General features: G+C 36.6%; 1 non-coding gene across 1 annotated transcript; it reads left to right on the top strand.

Annotated features, from left to right (window-relative positions):
* The first annotated feature begins 14,464 nt into the window (after positions 1-14,464).
* On the top strand, positions 14,465-14,568 carry LOC121102166. The gene has a single exon (XR_005834254.1). It is a non-coding gene; the product is annotated as a U6 spliceosomal RNA (small nuclear RNA).
* Positions 14,569-22,113: the final 7,545 nt, after the last annotated feature.

Here is a 22,113-nt window from a genome sequence, read left to right as displayed (position 1 = left end):
GAGGATTAAAAGAGAAAGAAAGAGACCTGAGACTTCTCCGGGCATATACCACAGGCCACTTGACCATTTGAAGGATGTAAATGTCACAGTCCTGATACAGATGTTCTAAAGGCAAAAAGGGAATGAAAACAGATTTACTGAACATCTATATGTTGCTACTAGACATTGTGTTAAACACATTCACATATACCATCTCAAGATATGGTAATTATGGAGGGCTTCAAATAGCTATGCATTTCAAATTAGTCTATTTGCTAAAATCAGTGCATCTGATAAATTCTTGGTGTGCCTTGATAAGAATTCGTGTTTGAGGAATTAAAAGGAAGAATAAAGATACCTGCTCTCTGAACCCAATTTTGATCAAGATCAGAAAATTAGTGAAACAGAAGTGGTAAAAACATTGGGGAAAATCCAAAATGTTACCTTAAATCTGTTACAGTCAGGGACAGGAATGCTAAATGTAGCCAGACTTGCATTCTAAATATACTCAGACTTGTTATTGGATAGTACTTTCTAAACTTTTCAAGTATGAGGACTTCTTTTATAACATGGTAGTTAAATCAGTTAATTTTAAAAACACCTTTTAATTTAAAAAATGAAGACTTCATGCGTGGGCGGTGATTGAACAAGCATTGCTATGACAAAAGCAAATATGATTTTTTGCTTGAACATTTTTTCCCAAGAAAATAATTAGGAATACAAAATAACATAAATTTCAAGTACAGCAGAGTGTTTCCCGTTTGAACAAATGTTACCTACCTATAAAATCCACTTTAATATATTCGCAGTACAATCTCGCCATTATTTTTATAAAGTATTAACAAAGTGATGTGACTAATATGCACATTTATGAAACCCATTCCTGGAGAATGATATACAAGCTTGAATGCCTGCTCCTGCCAGCAAGAAGTGAACAATTTCTCACTTTGGAGAAGTGCATTACATCTTTGAGGCTAACCTAGGGTCATTTAGTAAATTATCTTTTCCAAGCACTAAATAGCTACCAGCTTCAAAGAGTTAATGAACCCCATAAAAAGCAAGTGATTTACTTCTTTCTTACCAGTAGGGTCAAGCCAGTCTATTCATTAATCCTCTCACCATTCAAGTGAGGCAGGGAAGAGACACATATTATAATCCCAATTACATGACTGGGACATTAAAGTCCAGAAGTGCTTACTGACTGGCACAAGGCCACAGAGAAGTTATGTGCCGAGGTGTGACAGGAACTCATAAGCCTCTGGGTCCAGTGCTAAGCTCACAATCTTGTTGATGTGCTGTGGCATGGCCTCAATAAATCTGAAAACATGCCCATGTAAATAAGCACAGCTCAAGTAGAAAACAAAACCCTTAAGATATGGATTTCTCTCTGAAAATGTAATCCTACTTAAAGGAATCATTTTATAAATGAATAATGAAAAATTGACTCAAAATTTATTTACAACCAGAAGATTTTAACATCTAAGATGACTGAATGCAGTTCAACAAATAGTACTAAAAACTGAAATCCCTTTCATATGACATTAAAAGAATTGAATTTACTTTGAACCTAGGGCCTCAAAGATGGCAATCTGCATCTGGACTTAAAGCAAGCATAATTAATGCAAGTTCAAGTAGAATGACTGACTATTCCTTCATTTCTGCAGATTATTGTATTGACTTTTTGAGCAATCCTGAATCCAATTTTTGGTTAGTGACTCAAATTGATTTAGATAAACATATTAACAGCTGAAACTTTTATCCAGCAATCATGCAATGATGATTTAGTGCCACACACTGTTCAGGTATGTGAACAGAACAACTTCACACCCTCATGAAGCTTATGATCTAATGGAAGAGACAATCAAATATGCACAGAAGTAGACATTACAGAAGGGGGTATATGCTATGTAGAAGTCTAGGGAGTATTGGGTTGTATAATGGGGGTAGTGCATAATTACCCATTGTAATGGGGTATAAGTGAAGGATAAAGCAGTTGGGTAAGATTCTTCTTTGTTTTTTTTTTTTTATAATTTTTATTTTGTTATATTAGTCACCATACAGTACATCCCCACTTTTGATGCAATGTTCCATGATTCATTATTTGTATATAACACCCAATGCACCATGCAATATGTGCCCTCCTTACTACCCATCACCGGCCTATCCCAATCCCCCACCCCCCTCCCCTCTGAAGCCCTCAGTTTGTTTCCCAGAGTCCACAGTCTCTCATGGTTCATTCCCCCTTCTATTTACCGCCCCTTCATTTTTCCCTGAGAAAGTCTGAGTAAAGTTAACTAGCAAAGAGGGATGAGGAAGGAAATGGACATCCATGGGATCATATTCCATATTTATGTTTCCCTTATATATTTTATGCCAGAAAAATTTCACTTTGTGTTATTAAAAAAATAATATTTTCTATTAAAAGTATTTGGTAAATTTGTCTATCTTATTTTTATTATTAATTTACTTGGGGTGATTACAGTATTCAGAGTTCTTTTGTCCACTCTCTTACTTAATTCTATTTGATCCTCATACCAACTCTATCAATTAGGTAGATTAATAGGGTTAGGCTCATCTCACCTATGAGAACCTTGAGCCCAAGATAAAAGGATTTACTCATTGTCACATGCTTAGTCATCAGTGAAGCCAGAATTGAAATCTAGACCTTCTGACTCCGGACACAGTGCTGTTAGAGGAAGACTCAGATCTGAACCACACAAATAGCATTAAACAGAAGGAAGAAATTCTATAGTGACTTGTGTAGATGGCCATCATTTATAATTTTGATGCAAATCTCATCTTAGAGCTTGAATTAGATGAACTGGCACAACACATTTCTCAAATGTGCTTGCCAATATATGATTTTAATGGAGGAATCATGTTTACCAGAATCCAATCATTTGACTTCTCAAATTCAGATTATTGTTATATAATTTATTCATAGAACTCATAATCTAAGGATGCTGTAAAGTGCATCTTTGCCTGTAACTTTATCCATTTTTACTAGATAATGGGTGACATAAACCACTCTATAAAGCTTAAAAATAAAACATGCTGAGTTTATAGAAGAAATATAACAGAGTGCTATTAGTAAACTTAAAGCTTATCTTAAACAGCATATACAAACAAAAATATATGTCTCCTTGCATACGTCTAAAACAATTCTAGTTATATTAAAATTCCTAACGATTGCCAACTGATCTCTTGAAAATGAATGCTATTCAACAATACTGATCAGTAGTAACTGGAAATGCACAAGAAGGTCTGATCCAGCACACAAAGGGGAGCCTTTGAAGGGAAAATTGTACTTTTATTGCCTCTTCTCTTTATTGCATGATGAGTAGATTGAATCTTACTCTAATTTTTAAATCAAAAATATGTAAAGGGCCACTAATCTATCATTTTTCTATTCAGATTATACCTTGCCACTATTAAAATGAAAAAAATCTATTTAACCTGCTGGGGTTCTTGTTTACAGTCTTATATTTACAAGAACCCAATAGCCCTAGCTAAAACTTGATAATAGCTCTATACTTCTTTGAGTCCAACCTCTGAGCCCTACAAAGCTAACCCATATTCTTCTACACTGGTCTTTCACCCAACATGTTTCTGTCACACCAAGATCCTGAGGGTGACGACAACTATAAAAATGTGTTACATTTACAGGTGAGTTAATGCAGCCGCCCTGTGAAGGATCACATACTCTACATGTGCTGGAGGAAATGCTGACATAGTGTCCAAGTGAAAAATGAGACACAGGCATCAAATGAATGAGCTTCTTTTCTATTTGGACTCCTTCCCCTCCAACCTGAGATAATTGTTTTAATCTTTCTCCTTCACCAACAAAAATTTGGAACAGGATTATTTTTTAGTACTTAATTAGGTAATTAGTATTTCCAAACACACGTCGTCCGAAAACATACTGATTGCATCAACTACGTAATTTGTTTCAGACTCTGCAAAGGTAACGACAGACTTTTTATTTAAGTATTCAATTATGAATAAAGGTGAATTATTTTGACATAGTTACTCAAGGCCAGAGAATTACACTGATTTATGAGGACAAGCCCAGACCTTATGCCCAGTACTATTTGAGGGCACCTGTTATAACTGAAAAGAAAATATGATGTTTGGGTAGGAAAACTATTTTACCTTGTCTGAGTTATGCAAAGGTCTTTCAGGTATATGAGTCTTACAGATGGAAAGCAATTTATTAATAAAATTTATCATAAAACAGACATTAATAAATTCAGGAAACATGTTTTTCAATAACTGAAAGGGGCCTTAGAAATTATCCAGTCCAATCTTTCAATGTAATAGGGTCACTATGAAAAGCTCTTGGTTATTTCAAAAATTTTGTATCAATCCAAAATCTGAAATTTTGTGTCAATATGAAATATTACATAGCATACTACATACTATTCTTTTTATACATAAAATGTGAGTTCCTTATCTAAAGCATGAGTCCCATGGACAGTAAGCAACAGTTTGGCTGTGAACTAGTTAAATCAACATCTAAAACTGTTCATTTGTGTGGCATAAATATATGAATGATCTGATAGATGAGTGTGAGTTCTCCATTAGACTGTGACCAGGGCAGGTACCACGTATGCCTAGTTTCCGGCATCCAGCACAAGATACGGCGCGTAGTTGCCCCACAATAAGTTTTGTCAGACTGACTCTTTGACCCTTCTTTTTGCAAGCTAGGTTAAGACTTCTTGAATAACCTTTTTGTCACATGGAGTATTGAAGCATATCATGTGTGTGGAATTTTTTTTTGAAATTTTCAAAATCTATTTCGAAGTGGTTCTAAGAAGTTGCTTCTTAGAATTATCTCTCCAATTGCAAGTCTCTAAAATAGTTCTGTTCATGGGAAGAATCGGGTGTGGCTCCATAAATACTCATATTTGGAGGACCAGCCTATTCTTAGAGATCTTCTTTGAAAACAATAAGGAATCTCTGGACTGAGCCAGGGAACATTTTTTTATTTAATAATAATTAATATATAAACTAATATAACACTGTATGTCACAAACTAATATAATGCTATATGTTAACTATACTGGAATTTAAAATAAGTGTTTAAAATAAATTTTTAAAAAATAACTAACATACAATATTATTTTTTAGTGTACCACATAGTAATTCCATATTTAAATATATTATGAAATGGTCACAACAATAAGTCTAGTTATTGCCTATCACCAAACAAAATTGTTAACAATATTATTGACTATATTCTCCATGGCTTATTTATTTTATAACTTCACCCATTTCATCCAACCCCTCCCCTCTAGCAACCATCAGTTTGTTCTCTGTATCTATAAATCTGGGGTTTTTTGTTTTGTTTGTTCATTTATTATGTTTTTTAGATTCACATATAAGTGAAATTATATTTGTCTTTCTCTAGCTGACTTATTTCACTTAGCACAGTACCCTCTAGGTCTACGTATGTTGTTGCAACTGACAAGACTTCATTCTTTTTATGGCTGAGTAATATACCATTGTGTATATGTGTAGGTCTATATATACATACACACATACACATACATATATACACAATCCATTTCTCTATATATGGACACGTAGGTTGCTTCCATATCTTGGCTACTGTAAATAAAGCTGCCATGAACATAAGAATGCATATGTCTTTTCAAATTAGTGTTTTTGTCTTCTTTGGTTAAATACTTAGGAGTGGAATTGCTGGGTCCTATGGTATTTCTACTTCTAATTTTTTTGAGGAACCTCCATATTGTTTTCCATAGTGGCTTTACCAGTTTACATTTCCACTAATATTGTACAAGGGTTCCCTATTCTCCACATCCTCGCCGATACTTCTTACTTCTTGTCTTTTGATAATAGCCATTCTGATAGGCGTGAGATGATATCTCACTGTGGTTTTGAATTGCATTTCCCTGATGGTTAGTGAAGCTGAGCAAATTTTCACATCCCTATTGGCCATCTGTATGTCTTCTTTGAAAAAATGTCTAGTCAGGTCTTCTGCTCATCTTTTAATTTGATCATTTTTTTTTTGTGATTGAGCTGTATGAGTTTTTTATATATTTTGGATTTTGACCACATACCAGATTTATTATTTGCAAATATCTTCTCCCATTCTGTAGATTGCCTTTTTGTTTTGTTGATGGTTTCCTTCACCGTGCAAAAGCTTTCTAGTGTGACACAGTCTCAGCCAGGGAACTTCTTAATAGGAGAAACATATTAGGGAAATTTCCTTCTTCAGTTAGTCCCTTTCCTAAGTGAATCTGCATTTGGAGCTGCTGTTCCATTAGTGACTACAACAACTGTCCTGTCCCTTTCCTTTCCCTGAGTCTACACAGGATGTATGAGAAGCTGTTGCAGGGATTCAGAAGCACAAACGAGCAGAGCCAAGGTGAAATACATATTAAATACACAGAGAGGAAGGGGAAGAGAGAGGCAGCACAGAATACCAAAGCACAGTAGTATAAAAAGAAGCAGCTATACCACTGAGTGTAAAAGAGAACTCATGACCCAACAAAGTCAAGGAGGAATGGAGGTGGGACAAGTCGCTCAAGAAAACAAAAGAAGGAATGCAAAAGTGGGGAAGAAAATGGCAACACACAAAGAGGAGGGGGAAAGTAAGAGAGCAAAAAAGGAGATTTATGTTTGGATGACTTTCACCCCAGTGAGACATCTGACAATATGTCTGACCCACACACAAAAGAAATGATCTCAGATAAATAGAAGCCATGTCATACAAAACAAGATGGGGCACCCAAGAACACACTAAAACAAGGAGAACAAAAAATTAGGAAAGAAAAAATAAAAAGCAAGTAGATTCATAAATAAATATCAAAGAAAATGCTTTCCAAACGTCAATAATTGTGGAGTCACCATCTCTTCAAAAAGTTTATTTTCAACAATATCTGTTCCTGTCCCCAAGTTCCCCATAATCAGTTAAGTACCTACACTAAGTCTAGAAAGAGCTCTCAATCTGGAGTCCAGAAGAGCCATGAGAGCTCAGCCGTCATTTTGCCAACCCTTCTATTTTAATTCTCTGAGATTTCCCAAATATCATAAAGCAGTGACAGTGAGGTTATTAAAGCAAGGAGTGCTATAACTACCTTTTTATCTCCAGGACCCATAAATCCTAAGTCCTGATTCTAGAGACCTTTTAAAGCAAAAGGTAGAAGGCAGACATAATTGAATTAATTAGTAGTTCTTGGTTACAAATTCATATACTTTCACGTGTGAGCTTTTTGTCATTAAAAACCTCAGGATGAATGCCACTTGTGAGCAGCCTAAATTCCAGGAAATATTCCAATTTCTAATAAATTTGGTATATACATCCAGTAGAAAATTATGGAGCCCTTAAAAATAGCACTCTATGGGGTGCTTGGGTGTCTCAGTTGGTTAAGTGTCAGACTCTTGATTTCGGCTCAGGTCATGATCTCACGGTCATGAGATTGAGCCCTGTGTTGGGGAATCTGCGCTCAGTGGGGAGTCTGCTTGGGATTCTCTTTCTCCCTCTTCCTCTACCACTCCCCATCCCTTGAAATAAATAAATAAATCTTTTAACAAATAGCATTCTCAAAGAATATTTTAAAAAATGGGAAAATATTCATAATATAGTTTTAAGAAAAAATATGCTAAACTTTATATATCATATGATCCCAATTATTTAAAATACATATACATAGGCATATATTAAATAATTTCTTTAGAAAAACTAAATTAGGTCCACACTGTACAGTACAGCAGCCTACACTTCTCATTTGTAGCACTCACTACAATGGTTATGATTACCTATTCTTTTTTTTTTAAGATGTATTTATCTGAGAGAGAGAGAGTGGGGGGGGGGGTCAGTGGGAGAGGGAGAGAATCTCAAGCAGACTCCATGCTAATTACAGAGCCTGACTCAGGGCTTGATCCCAGACCCTGAAATCATGACCTGAGCTGAAACCAAGAGTCTCATGCTTAACCAGCCAAGCCACCTATTCTATCAACAACACTTAAGCTGCTTATCTTGTATACCTCAATATGTCCAGTGCCCAGCACTGTGATTGGTCCATATTATGAACTCAATAAATATTTCTTAAAGAAATTAAGGAATAAAATAACAAACAAATATACAGAGAAAGACTGGAAAGAAACATACAAAAAATGATTTAAAGTTGTTTTCTTAGGAGTTATTTGACAGAAGTTTTTTCTTCTTTAATAAAATCATATGTTAAAAAAATTAGAAAACAATTATCTTCTATAACCACAAGAAGTTATTGGTAAAACATGTAAATCTCCAAAAAGCACATATTGTATGATTCTATTTATGTAAGATGTGCAGAACAGGCAAATCAATAAAAAAAAAAGACAGATTAGTGATTGCCTAGGGCTGGGGCATGGGGCGTGAAGGCTAAAGAGATTTCTTACTGGTGAGATGAAAATATTCCAAGATTAGATTATAGTGATGGTTAGACAATCCTGTAAATATGCTAAGACCACTGAGCTGTATACTCTACACAGAATTATATAAAATGAAAGTACATCTCAATAAAGCTGTTTAAGATATTCAGATATTTTAAATATTAGTAAAGATTATTTCAACACAAGATTTTTTTTTTAATTTGAACCTACAATCAGCCTTCAGGGCTGTAGCTCTGGATATATCCTTAAATTTTCTTTTTTTTTTTTTTTTCTCATCATATTTCAACAAAAGACAGTAGAGAACTTTAGAACAAAGTGTGAAAATAAGATATATTTCTTAGCTCATAAACTAGGTAGAAATTCTTCTGAATTTACTACATTATTATTTCTACCCTCCTCCCCAATGCACACACAAATTTTCCTATAATAAAACACAAGAAGCCCTATTTTATATTGGAAAATATGAAGTTTTTCACAAATAATAAACATGTGGATACTGAAGCTGTTGTTTTTTCTTACTTCCTTTAGTTAACATGACCCTCTTCTCCTAAAAATAATATGCCTTTATAATGTAATAATTCTCCAATCACTTAGCTCTGAGTTATCTAAATTCATCATAATGCCTTTTGTAAGATGGAAATTGTAGGTAGAGTTTTCTCTTAGGAAGTAAGACATTTCTTTGGACTGCTGAAACTCTCTGGCCACCTGCCAATTTCCTTCAGAGACTGGAGTGTGAAGTAATCTTCAAGTGACTGATGAAAATGCCAAAGACTGGGGGTCATGATGCATGAAGCCAGCAGGACTGCCACCATCCTGTGGGGGAGGGGGACGTGGAGGGAAGTGGGAGGAGACATCGAAATGGCTCAGCCACTGAAATCATAAAGATCAATTACTGCAACATACTAGGATGGACACTGAAAGCCATTTTTATCTACACTCCAAATTTTAACTTTAAATTCTATAAATTTAAATTCTTTAAATTTTATACTCTAATTTTCACTTCAAATTTCAACCTCTTAAGCTTCTTTATGTGATACCACATAAAGTCAATAAATTATGAGCACTTCGTTATATGATTATACTTAAGGGATAATAATACTGTCATGATGAAACACTTTCAAAATAGGAGTGAACAAATAAATTTCAAACTCACTTAAACTTGCTTAATTTAAGAATATTTTTAAACTTAAAATTCTGAAATTGTGCTGCTTTGGCTTTGATGCATGATAACCATGAGCTTCCTCTACTAAGAGATAGAGATAGATGGACGGATAGATGGATGAACGGATGGACGGGTAGATGGATAGATGGATGGATGGATGGATGGATGGACAGGTGATAATAGAAAAAGGAAATGAGAAAAAGGGAGGGAGAAATAAAACACTGGGAATTTCAACTGGCTGCAATTGAAGACTATTTAGGACAGAAGGTAATTTGGGTCTGAAAGACTTATAAAATAAAATATTTAAGAGTTAGAAGTTAACTGGGGATGTACTGTATGGTGACTAATATAACAAAATAAATATTATTAAATAAAATAAAATAAAATAAATACTAAAAAAAAGAGTTAGAAGTTAAAATAGCACCATGATCTGAAAAGATATATGCACCCTTATTTTACTACAGCATTATTTCCAAAAGCCAAATTATGGAAGCAGCCTGAGTGTCCATAGGTAGATGAGTGGATAAGGAAGAAGTGATATATACATGAAATGGAAAGTTACTCAGCCATTAAGAAAGAATGAAATCTTGCCATTTGTAACAATATGGATGGATCTAGAGGGTATAATTTTAAGTGAAATAAGTCATCAGAGAAAGACAAATACCATGTGATTTCATTCATATTTAAGAAACAAAACAAACAAAGAAAAATAAAGAGACAACCAGAAAACTGACTCTTAACTATAGAGAACAACCTGGTGGTTACCAGAGGGGAGGTGAGTGGAGGGATGGGTGAAAAAGGTGAAGGGGATTAAGAGTACACTTATCATGATGAGCACCGAGTAATGTACAGAATTGTTGAATCACTGTATTGTACCCCTGAAACTAATATAACACTGTATGTTAACTACACTGGAATTAAAATTTTTAAAAAGTAACTAAGACATAAGTGCTTGATGTTATTCTTTTATTTCCAGAAAACAAAATATGGTAAGATTTTTTTTAATAGCACCATGATAACTAAAAGAGATCATTTCCCACTTTGTATTATGCTTTCATACATTGTGACCAATCTAAAAGAGGGAAGGGGGAGAGAGATAGAGCACACATGCTATTTTAAGCATATGCTGTTTTTCAAATATTCATCATTTACTGAAAAAGAAATCCTAACTCTGTCCTATTGAAGACAACACTGTCTTATGTTCAAGTTTGTTTGACAGGGAGAAGGGCCAAGGGTTTTAAAATTACAACTCAGCAATATATCCCCAAGCTGAATTGTCCTGACATAGGGTCACAGAGGTTGAAACACAATAATATCCAATCCATTAAGAGAAAGCTATCATAAATTCAAAATGTGATAGATGTATAGCAATAAACTCTGCTCAGCCTTAAACAAGGACACAAAAGAGGATAATAAAAACAGAGAGTAGGAGTAGCACCCAAATTTCAGACAACATGGTAAGCACACTCTGAAATGCTGCACTGAAGTTGGGGGAGGCAACAACATAATCATTCTTTTAACAACTATTCACAAATGGACTAGTTTAGAAAGCCAGCAAAACAAAACAAAACAAAACAAAACAAAAAAGTCTAAGAGCAGAGAAATCATGTAAGCTCTGGAACTATGTAAGCATTGGGGTGGATTGCAGACCACACTGATGTAGGCGTCAAGGATCCCCTGTCATTTCTAATTCTGTAAAACTGGGGAAAATCACAACTTCTCCATGTTTCATTTCTTCTTCTGAAATGTGGACATCTACAATAGCTAAATCGTGGAAGGAGCTGAGATGCCCTTCAACAGATGACTGGATTAAGAAGTTGTGGTCCATATATACAATGGAATATTACTCAGCTATCAGAAAGAATGAATTCTCGACATTTGCTGCAACATGGACGGCACTGGAGGAGATAATGCTAAGTGAAATAAGTCAAGCAGAGAAAGACAACTATCATATGATCTCTCTCATCTATGGAACATAAGAACTAGGATGATCGGTAGGGGAAGAAAGGGATAAAGAAAGGGGGGGTAATCAGAAGGGGGAATGAAACATGAGAGACTATGGACTATGAGAAACAAACTGAGGGCCTCAGAGGGGAGGGGGGTGGGGGAATGGGATAGACCAGTGATGGGTAGTAAGGAGGGCACGTATTGCATGGTGCACTGGGTGTTATACGCAACTAATGAATCATCGAGCTTTACATCGGAAACCGGGGATGTACTGTATGGTGACTAACATAATATAATAAAAAATCATTTAAAAAAATTGAAATATGGACATCTGCCTGACTTGCCTCTTGAGGCCGTGTTACAATGGTCAGAGTTAATATTTGTGAAAATGTTTTAAAAACCATAGAATACTATAAAGCCTAAAGTATCACACTTTGATGTTAAGAATAGGTTAAGAATAGATGAGAACTTCCTGTATTTCACATCCAGTCTCTTTTTTCTTTCCTGGGCTAGTATCTTCTAGGGGAAACGTGATTCTGTCATAGTGCCTCTCTGCTTTTTCTTTCAGGAAGAAACCTCCACAATCAGCAGTGTCCACTATTTAGAATAAGAGAAACCTAAATAAAACTAGCTTTAGTTCACCCATGCTTCCTGAAATGATCATAGTTTAGGATCTAAGTTGAGTTTAGCTGCTAAACTCCAGCCAAACCTTCTCCTGTGTTAGGAGAGAAGAGTCGGCCAGATTCCATCTACCATTCTCACCGTCCCTCAGACTTAATTGGCAGTAGTGGTGGAGGGACTCTGGCAAATATCTACGGATGATATTCTCCGCAGTCTGTCCTCACCCCACTCACTAGTCCTATGTTTGCGAGTTAAAACTTGTCCCCAAACAAGCCGGAACTAAGCCACATATGCAGTGTTCTATTCCCAGAGCCTGAAGGTGGCTTTCTTATTCTGAACAAACAGCTTTTGAAACAGAAGACAAGAAGAGGGATCGACATTACTTCCAGTGACTTAAATTGTGCTCCCTTCACTTGTCAACGCCCTGGAGTCTGACTCCTCTTCCCTTCTTCAATGTGTGAGTCACCAACAGTGAGGGAAAGCAGAGAGAGCAGCTTTGGAAAGTAGAAAGAGGGAAAGGTAATCAGTCCCCTTTGTTTGCTTCTCCTTTAAGCCCTGCACAGACCCATTAGCAGATGGTTATGATAACCCAATGTAAGTACGGGTGGAAACCAGTACATATTGAGCACCTACTGTGTACCAGGACCTAAACTGCATGTTTCGATACATTGATTTCACACAGCCAATCCCATTTACAGATGATAAAAATAAATAAGAATTGCCTTGGTAACAAACAGATCCCAAATGATTACCAAAAACTCACCAGAGAGAAAACACTTCTTTTCCCATTGTTTGCCTGTTTAGCAATAGTGAGTACATGATGGCAGTACTTACATGAGGCAGCAGGACACATGGATAAGACTGAAGACAGACAGACCTAGGTTCAAATTCCTATTCAACTGTTTTTGGTCGTGTCATCTTGAACAAGAAACTTTTACCATTTGCTATTCACAGTAGGCTAAATAAGCAATTCTTTGTCAAAAACTCACAGCTTAAGATAAATAAGCTAGATAAGGAGGATGTTGCTATAACTACTCTATACATTTATTATTTCTAAGCCAGTGGTTCTCAACTGAGAGCTATTCTGCCTCCCAGGGGACATCTGGCAATATCTAGAGATTTTACTGATTGTCACAACTCGGGTCGGCGGTGCCATTGGCAGGTAGTGGGTAAAGGACAAAGGTGCTACTACAATGCACAGACAGCCCTCTACAAAAAGAACCTTCTGGGCTAAAATGTTAATACTGCCAACGTTGATAAATCCTTCCCAAAGGGAAGGCAAAGCAGATAAATTTGTTGGGTCCAGTTTAACGCTACAGTGTTTTACTTATTTAACAGAAATACGAACAAGGCAATACTTAGAACCTTAAAAATATTCATACACTTTGATCCAGTCACTTCACTTTTAGAAATTTATCCTCATGAAATAATAAGAAATGCACTCGAAGATTTACACAAGAGTAAATAGATTAGAAAATTAAAAACAGCAAATGGTCAATTGCAGGTACAGTGATGATAGGGTGACTATATAATTTGTCTTCCAAACTGAGATGACTCCAGGAGTAAAAGGGGGTGCTTTAATAATTTTGCAAAGACAACAGTCATAAATAAGAACTGCTCTGGACAAACCAGGATATATGGCCCCCTGGTTGTAAGGGAATAAGGAAATAAAGTATGCCACATCCTAATTATGAAGTGGCACACAGCCAGCAAAAATACTTTAAAGAATATTTAACAGCATAGTAAAGTGATAATGATATAATACTAACTATAAAAGTCTGGATATAAAACTTATGTATCAAATTTTGTAATACATATACTTGTAGGCTTTGAAAGAAGAATGCAAAGAAACACACCAAATAGTTAACACTGGTTTACTAGCTGTTGAGATTACAGCTGGGTTTGTTTTTCTCTATATTCAAAGTTGCTATAATCATTTTTTTAAATTATGATGGTGTCCTTGCTTCTTTAGAGAGAAATACAAGTACCAGTTGATGAGGGAAACTTATTCTTCACAGAAGATGCCAGCTAATAAATATAGAAGAAATTATATATAAATCAGAAAATCACAACTTTTGCAATTCCTAATGATATAATTGTTTCAGGCAACGAGTATTGTTGGACACTAAGATCTTTATTTTTTTTTTTTAAGATTTTACCCATTTGTTTGACAGAGAGACAGCCAGCGAGAGAGGGAACACAAGCAGGGGGAGTGGGAGAGGAAGAAGCAGGCTCCCAGCGGAGGAGCCCAATGCGGGGCTCGATTCCAGAATGCCGGGACCACGCCCGAGCCGAAGGCAGACGCCCAACGACTGCGCCACCCAGGCGCCCCCGGACACTAAGATCTTTAAGTGAGTGCTCGCTTCGGCCGCACATATATTAAAACTGGAACGATACAGAGATTAGCACTACCTCTGCAGAAGGATGACACAAAAATTTGTGAAGCATTCCATATTTTTAAAAAAATAATAAAATAAAACAATATCTTTAGGTTATTGGTTGGTTATTCACAAAGTTTCAGGGTATTATCCCACAGAGTCCTTGCTAATTGTAAAGAGAAAAAAAAGCCTTCAGAATGAAATGATCTGGTTATTATCATATTAACCAAATTATCAAACAACATAATTTTAGTGGAAACTCTGGCATTACATGCCTTTTGTAGTAACATAATATGAAATAAGGATATCTTCTGTGCAATATTCTTGCTAAAAAAATGTTTAGCTTCAATCTATTCAAGCTATTGGATCTACTTTGATTTTGCAGGAAATCCAGAGAATATAAGAACTAGGAAAACAACACTATATGGGAGAAATCAGATAAACGCAGAATGCGGGAACTTCCAAAAGACGACTGTCCTGCAATGTCTTCAAAAGTGAAAGTTATAAAGAAAGAGAGACTTCTAGATTAAAAGACACTGGAGAGACATAAAAGTCAAATATAATCTCTGAATCTTATTTGAATCCTGGCTTTTAAAGAAAGAGATCTAAAAAGCATTTGTTGGGGCACCTGGGTGGCTCAGTCGGTTAAGCATCTGCTTCAGCTCGGGTCATGATCCCAGCGTCCTGGGATGGAGCCTCGCGTCAGGTTCCCTGCTCAACGGGGATCCTGCTTCTCCCTCTCCCTCTGCCCTTCCCCCCACCCATGCTCTCTCTCTCTCTCAAATAAATAGATAAAATCTTTTAAAAAAATAAAAACCATTTCTGGACAATTGGAAAAATTTGAAAATAACTCGGTTATTTTCATTATATATATATATATTTAATTCTCTTCAATGTGTTGATAATACTGTGGTTATATAAAACATTTATGGTGAAGATCACAATGTCTGCAGCTTATTTTCAAGACATTCAGAAAAAAATAGACATACTTACAAATAGTGATATAAAGCAAATATGACAAAATGTGAACAATTGTTGAATCAAGGTAATGAATATACAAGTGTTCATATTGTATTATTCTTTCAACCTTTCTGGATATTTGGAAAATGATCAAATATAAAATTAAGGAAAAACTTGAAAGTTACAGAGGTCATATAATTACATTTAAAATAGCATAATTAGCAATCCCAGAGTTGACCATTGTCTTTCCAGGACCAGATACATAATAGTTGCATGGAATTGGAGAACCCACAAGCCCTCCTGAGGGCTCAGAATCCTCTGCATTGCTTCGGACCAGCTCTTCGTGTTCCACTGTCATTGAGTCCCTCAGTTCCTGTGATTTATTTCAGTTGCCTTCTGTTCACCCTCAGGTGCTACCACCTTCTCTACCTGCTCCATCTTTTGTGGTCCTTTTTCCCAAAGCATCATGGGAAGAGAGGATAAATTAATTAGGCACACCCATTCTTTGAATCCTGCCTTTAACATACAATTTTAAAAGAACAATTGCTCTCTCTTCGGAAAATTTCTGTCTCTGAGAATGCTGTGGACTGAATGCTCCTGTCCTCTCCAAATTTATATGTTGAAACCCTAATCTCCAAAGTGATGGTGTTTGGAGATGAAGCCTTTGAGAGGTAATTAGGTCATGAAAGTGAAGCCCTCATGATGGGGTTAGTCTGTGTGTCTATCTGTCTGTCTGCCTGCCTGTCTGCCTCTCTCTCTCTCTCTCTCTCTCACCCCCACACCACCCCCCCCCGCCACACACACAAACACAAATAAAACTATAAGGCAAGAAGCCAAGAAACAGGCAAAACAGGCTTCTGTCAAAACTTGAACTTTCTAGGCTCCAGAACTGTGAGGAATAAATTTTGTTGTTTAAACCAACCAGTCTATGATATTTTTGTTATAGCAGCCCAAAGGGATTAAGACAAAGGATTTCCAGAGTGAGCAATTCCCATTCCTCCAATTCTACACTTCACACACACAATCACATAATGAGCACATTTTCCCTCCTCTCATCCCCCTCAAAAGTTTAAGAGGTTGGAAGCTCTTTGGCTAGGATTTCTGTATATCCTCTTGATGTTTTCCTTTGTTTTACCTGGTAAGGGACAGGTGTGTCATACTCTGACACATAGAAAGCCAAGGAAGCATTAAAAATGGCCTACATTGGGTGACTTGGGAACAAAATACACAAAAGTAACATACTTTTTTATAAAGGAGTTCTAAAGGCCTTGGACATCACTAATCCTAAAAGAAAGCATATCTGGTCCTATATGAGAATTCAAATTTCTCAATTTCTTTGCCACTTACTGGTTGGTAACATTTCCAAATTTTACTTCTTTCATTTTAAATTGATTTCTCTGTTTAGCACGACTGAGCTTTTTGAGAGTTCTGAGACAAAGAATTCATTTAATTTTACTTTTTAAAATCAATGTCTACAAGACCCTCTCAATGATTCACCCTTGCTATCCATTAGACACCTTTCCAGGCTGTTCACTGACCTGTTGTGTCCTGTGTAATACTGTTGCAATATTGTAGCACTTTTAGTTAGTCTTATATGAAATGTTTTTGTCACTTGCCACCTTTGGTCCTTCTGTCATTTTTAAACTCTGAACTTCACTCTGTAATTTCTCAGCTTCTGTTTTGTACTTGACATTTATTATATACTTTTTGTGCCCTTAATTACTTTTTGCACTTTGAGGTTGATCCATGTTGTTCTTTCCTAATTCTACCATATTGATTGCTGTACAGCAAACCTCTTCCCCTTCAAGAAAAGTGTTTGTCTTTAAACTGTATTTTTTCTTTCCAGTGCTGAAAACCATGGAAATTTTTTCTACTTGTCCTTTTCAAGAAATCTCAGGCTATCCCTAGTTGTGGCAACTGAAATCTATTCACTAGAATCATAATTACTTTTTTCTCATCATTAACTCTGTACTCAAGTTTGAAAAAGAAACACAAAGAGAAAGGAAGGAAGGAAGGAAGGAAGGGAGGAAGGAAGGAAAGAAGAGAGAGAAAGGAGTCACAATGACAAAGGTGGAAAATACATGTCAAGAGCAGAAAAGACATTTACAGGAGAATATTCAGGAAGCAACAGACATAATAATTAACAAAGATAAAGAAAGAAGAAATAAGAATGTTTTCTTAAAGAATTATAAAACGGGAAATAGAAAGTTAAAAATAATGAACACTTTTCTTATAAAAGTAAGAATAAATAACTTTACTATCTAGTGTGCCAGATACAAAAGCACCAGCTATTAAGAATGCCATCATTTGTGAAATACAGGCTACCATCTTCTCGAATATAAACTTCTGCCACAGTCTCCCCATTGGTCTCATTCTCTCCAGTATTCTCTCCCTCTGGTCTATTCTCTAGAATGCCACCAGAATCATTGCCTTAAAATACATATCAAATTATTTCTCTGTTGGAAAACCTTTCAATGGCACTCTACTCCATCTATAATAAAGCCCAAATGTTTATAAAACCCTATCAGGACTCTGTTTACTTTTCAAACCTCATTTTTACCATTTCTCCTTTTGTATGGTCCAGATGAAACATTCTTTATGATCTTCCTCTGAGCTTTTGTATTTTTTTTTTTTTTACCCTGCCCAGAATGCCAGAATGCTTCTTCCTGCCCAACTCCTTTTGGTCCATCCAATGCTTAGCCATCCTTCATGTAGATGCCTCTGCCTCTATGGTTCCTTAACTAAAAGCTAAGTATCCCCTTCTGTATACTACCACGGTTCCCTGTTATTTCTCCTATCGTGGCATATTACTGTGTTATATCATTTTGTTTACTTATCTGCATCACATGCTAGTCAGCAAGAAATGTGATGGCAACGGTAACATTTATCTTTTCCTTGCCCTGGCATTCTAGCACTTAGCACAGAACATGACACCTAGCGATACTTGATAAATACTTTATTGGATTGATGTTGTACAAATATTTAGGTGATAGGATTGTCCAGTAACCCAAGGCCTAATTTGAACCCCTATTTCCAATGCTCGTTGAAAATCTTTCTAGGATAAGTATTTGGCAACCTTCAGCATATATATTAAATAAAGATCATTAGTAAATTACCTTTGGCATGTGGGACAATTGCTGCCCCTATTATCTCTTTCCTACCACTGTAAGGGCTTGTAGTTGGTACAAGCCACTCGTGCTGTCCAAAATTCAGTAGCTGGTGTTCTCATAGCACCCATCCAGCCCTCTCCACCTGTTCAGAGGTTGTCACTCAGCTGCTACAATATCTCTTGTCCCACTCCACTGAAGAGGCAAAATTGCGTAGTAAACATCGTCTCCCACCATTGTTATCCTGCCAATAGGACAGATCAAGCATCTTAGCATTCCTTCCAAAGGCTGCCATTATGTAATGCCTCCATCTGCTTTTCTGTCTTAGTAAACCTAGTAAAATAAGAAAAACTGAATTTCTTTGGGATGACTTAGTAGCTTATAAAATCTCAGATCACTGTTCTAGTCATAGTGTTGTGGGAACTGTAGATTTTAGACACAGAGAGAAGTGGGTTGAAACTACACCAACATCCTCTAGAAGTTTCTGAAACCAAATTAATTCAATATATTCTGCTTGATTTTTCAAAAATTTTCCTCCTTTCTCTTTAAAAATTTTCCCAAAAGTGCAGGAAATTGTGTCAACTAAGGGTAAAATAAAGAGAAACCGAGTTGAATCAGGCTTAAAATGTTTACATATCCAGAGGTGTCTGGGTGGCTCAGTCAGTTAAGCATCCCACTCTTGATTTCAGCTCAGGTCGTGATCTCAGGGTTGTGAGATCGTGCGGTACGTTAGTTCCACACTGGGCGTGGAGTCTGCTTAAGATTCTCTCTCTTCCTCTCCCTCTGCCCCTCCCCCTCCCTCTCTAAAAAACAACAACAAAAAGGTTTACATAGCCAAATTTATCCATTAAAGTAACATCAAAATTTTAAGAGAAAAATTCCTAAGAAAAAGTATACTGATGTCATAAGTAGAAATAACAGTATGCAAGAAATGACATTTTTTAATGTCAGGAAAAGGAAACAAAAAGTAAAGCTTTTGAAAGGACAGATCCAAATCAAAAATGCTTTCCATTGGTTTATTAACAGAAATTAACAGAATTGGTTAATAACAAAATAAACAGAAAAAAATTAAAAGTGATATTGCTACTGCCCACAGTAAGGGTATCATTCAGAAAATATTTTCATTCCTTTTACCATGAATAGCAGCGAGTATACTGCTATCAAAAAAAGAAAGAAAACGAAAAAGTGAAGCATCATATCGAGGATATATAAAAGCAAAACAAAGCAGTATCCAAAATATAGGTAGTTTATTGGTGAGTGTGATTTAAAATCAAAAGCTTTCTGAGTTAAAAAATGTGGGATAATCAACATGTCAGTGCCATAATTTTCAAAAGAGGCATCAATGAAAATAAACTGTGAAAAACCAATTTTGAACAGTCCTAAATCTAAAATAACCTTCATTCTCAAATGTATCTGTTCATCTGCTTCTTTTTATTTTTGACTATAAATCTGCTGACAGATGTTGTGGCTCATAATTGCCAACCAAATTTCTTTCTATCTTCCTTGTTCACCCGGTAATCACTCACAGTCATACCCCCCTTATTTCACTGCTATCACAAACTAAACTTCAGTATGTTACCAGTGACCCTAACATTTTCCAGCGTCTCCTCCTCGTTTCCATCAGACACCGTAACTAGCAACTAACTCTTTAAAATTTTCCCCAGACCAGCACTGACAGAACCCACAAATCTATCCCATGACTCTGTCCAAATAGGCTTCAGTCAATCAAAGTGAGTCAGAAGTGAAAGCACATACCTGGACCACTAGTAGAAAGGTTGGGCATTTGGACAGATAAATAACGGATATTAAATTTAGGAAATGTAAGATCATAGCCTGCCCAGGAGCTAGAATAGCTTATGTCTGAGACCCTAAATATCACAAAGGGCATATTACGACTTTACTGAGAGGTGCTACACAAAGTAGTAACGTGGAAAGATGCCCCGCAAACTGGCAGCCACGATCAGTAAGTGTAGAAGCAGCTACTAGTTTTTTCTAGGAGACTCAGAAAGTACATTAGCATATTAAAAGATCAAAGAAGTCCGGCCATAAAGAAACTTGTTTAGCTTTGTTTAACCTGGTATTTGCTGAATCTTTTTGACCACTGAATACCTATTAAGATCCCAGAGAATCGGTAATGTCAAGGAATAAGCTAATGGAAAAGCTGACCCGACCAGCCATTCATATTTACTGGGTTTTTTTGATCCCCTAGGGCAACCCCATAAGTCCAGCATCGGTCATGGGATGTCCTAGAACAGTGCTTCTTAAACTTGTATGTGTACGCATCTCATTGGGGATCTTGTAAAAACGTACATTCGGTGGGGCTGGAGAGTATGCGTTGCTAACAAGGCTTCAGGTGATACTGACGCTGCTGGTCTCTACCACATGTTGAGTAGCAAGGCTCTACAGAACTACTGCGGAGAGAAGATCATCGTATCTGCAATCTCCATATCTTATCCTAATAACAAAGCGTCCTAAAATATTACTTTCAGGGTGCCTAGCTGGCTCAGTGAGTGGAGCCTGGGACTGTTGATCTCAGGGCTGTAAGTTTGAGCCCCACATTGGGTGTAGACATTACTTAAAGTCTTTATGGGGTGTCTGGGTGGCTCAGTTGGTTAAGCGTCCAACTTGTGATTTCAGATCAGGTCATGATCTCATGGGTCATGAGGTCAAACCTGGCGTCAGGCTCCACACTCAACAGGGAGTCTGCTTGAGATTCTCTCTCTCCCTCGCCCTCTTCCCCTCCCCTGCTATCTCCCCCCTCTCTCAATATAAATAAATAAATCTGTAAAAAATAAAATTTTTATAATAAATAAATAAATGAAATACCACTTTCAATATATATCACTTTGCTGGTCAAAAAATTTTAGTGGTCCCTCACTCCCTTCAACATTAGTAACTCAACAGTAGACATTTATTAAACCTTTACGGTGTGTTAAATAGATACAGAGCCCCTGACTTTATACAGTTGTACCAAGTAGGTGAGTAAGAAACAATGTGCAAAATGCTAGGAGCCAAAAAAGAAGGGAAGAGCTACTTTCTTGAGACCTCAGTTTCCTTATCTGTAAAATGAGGGTCAAACCAGACCAGTGGTATTTAATCCTCCATGTATATTGCAGTCACTGACATCATCCTACTACAGAGTCTCAGCCCAGATAAGCGATTCTAATGTGCAGCCAAGTTTGAGAACCACTGGACTAAATGATTCCTGAAGTACTGCCCAGATATCAGCATTACCTGGAAACTTGTTAGAATGAGAATTCTCAGGCCTCACCCCAGACCTACTGAGTCAGACTCTGGTGACTGGATAATGAAACCTGGGTTGTGGTTTTTTGTTTTTGTTTTTGTTTTTTTGCAGATTTATTTATTTATTTTTAGAGAGAGAGAGAGAGAGACAGAGAGAATAAGGGGAGGAGCAGAAGGAGAGAATCTTCAAGCAGACTCCTCACGGAGCAGGAGCCCAACACAGGGCTCGAGCTCACAACCCATGAGATCATGACCTGAGCTGAAACCAAGAGTCAGTCGCCTAACCAACTAAGCCACCCAGGCACCCCAGAAACCT

This window comes from Ursus maritimus, unplaced genomic scaffold, assembly GCF_017311325.1.
Source record: "Ursus maritimus isolate PB19 unplaced genomic scaffold, ASM1731132v1 scaffold_12, whole genome shotgun sequence".
Classification (NCBI taxonomy): Eukaryota; Metazoa; Chordata; class Mammalia; order Carnivora; family Ursidae; genus Ursus; species Ursus maritimus.
The sequence above is the reverse complement of the archived record's forward strand: the minus strand, read 5'-3'. Positions and strand labels throughout refer to the sequence as shown.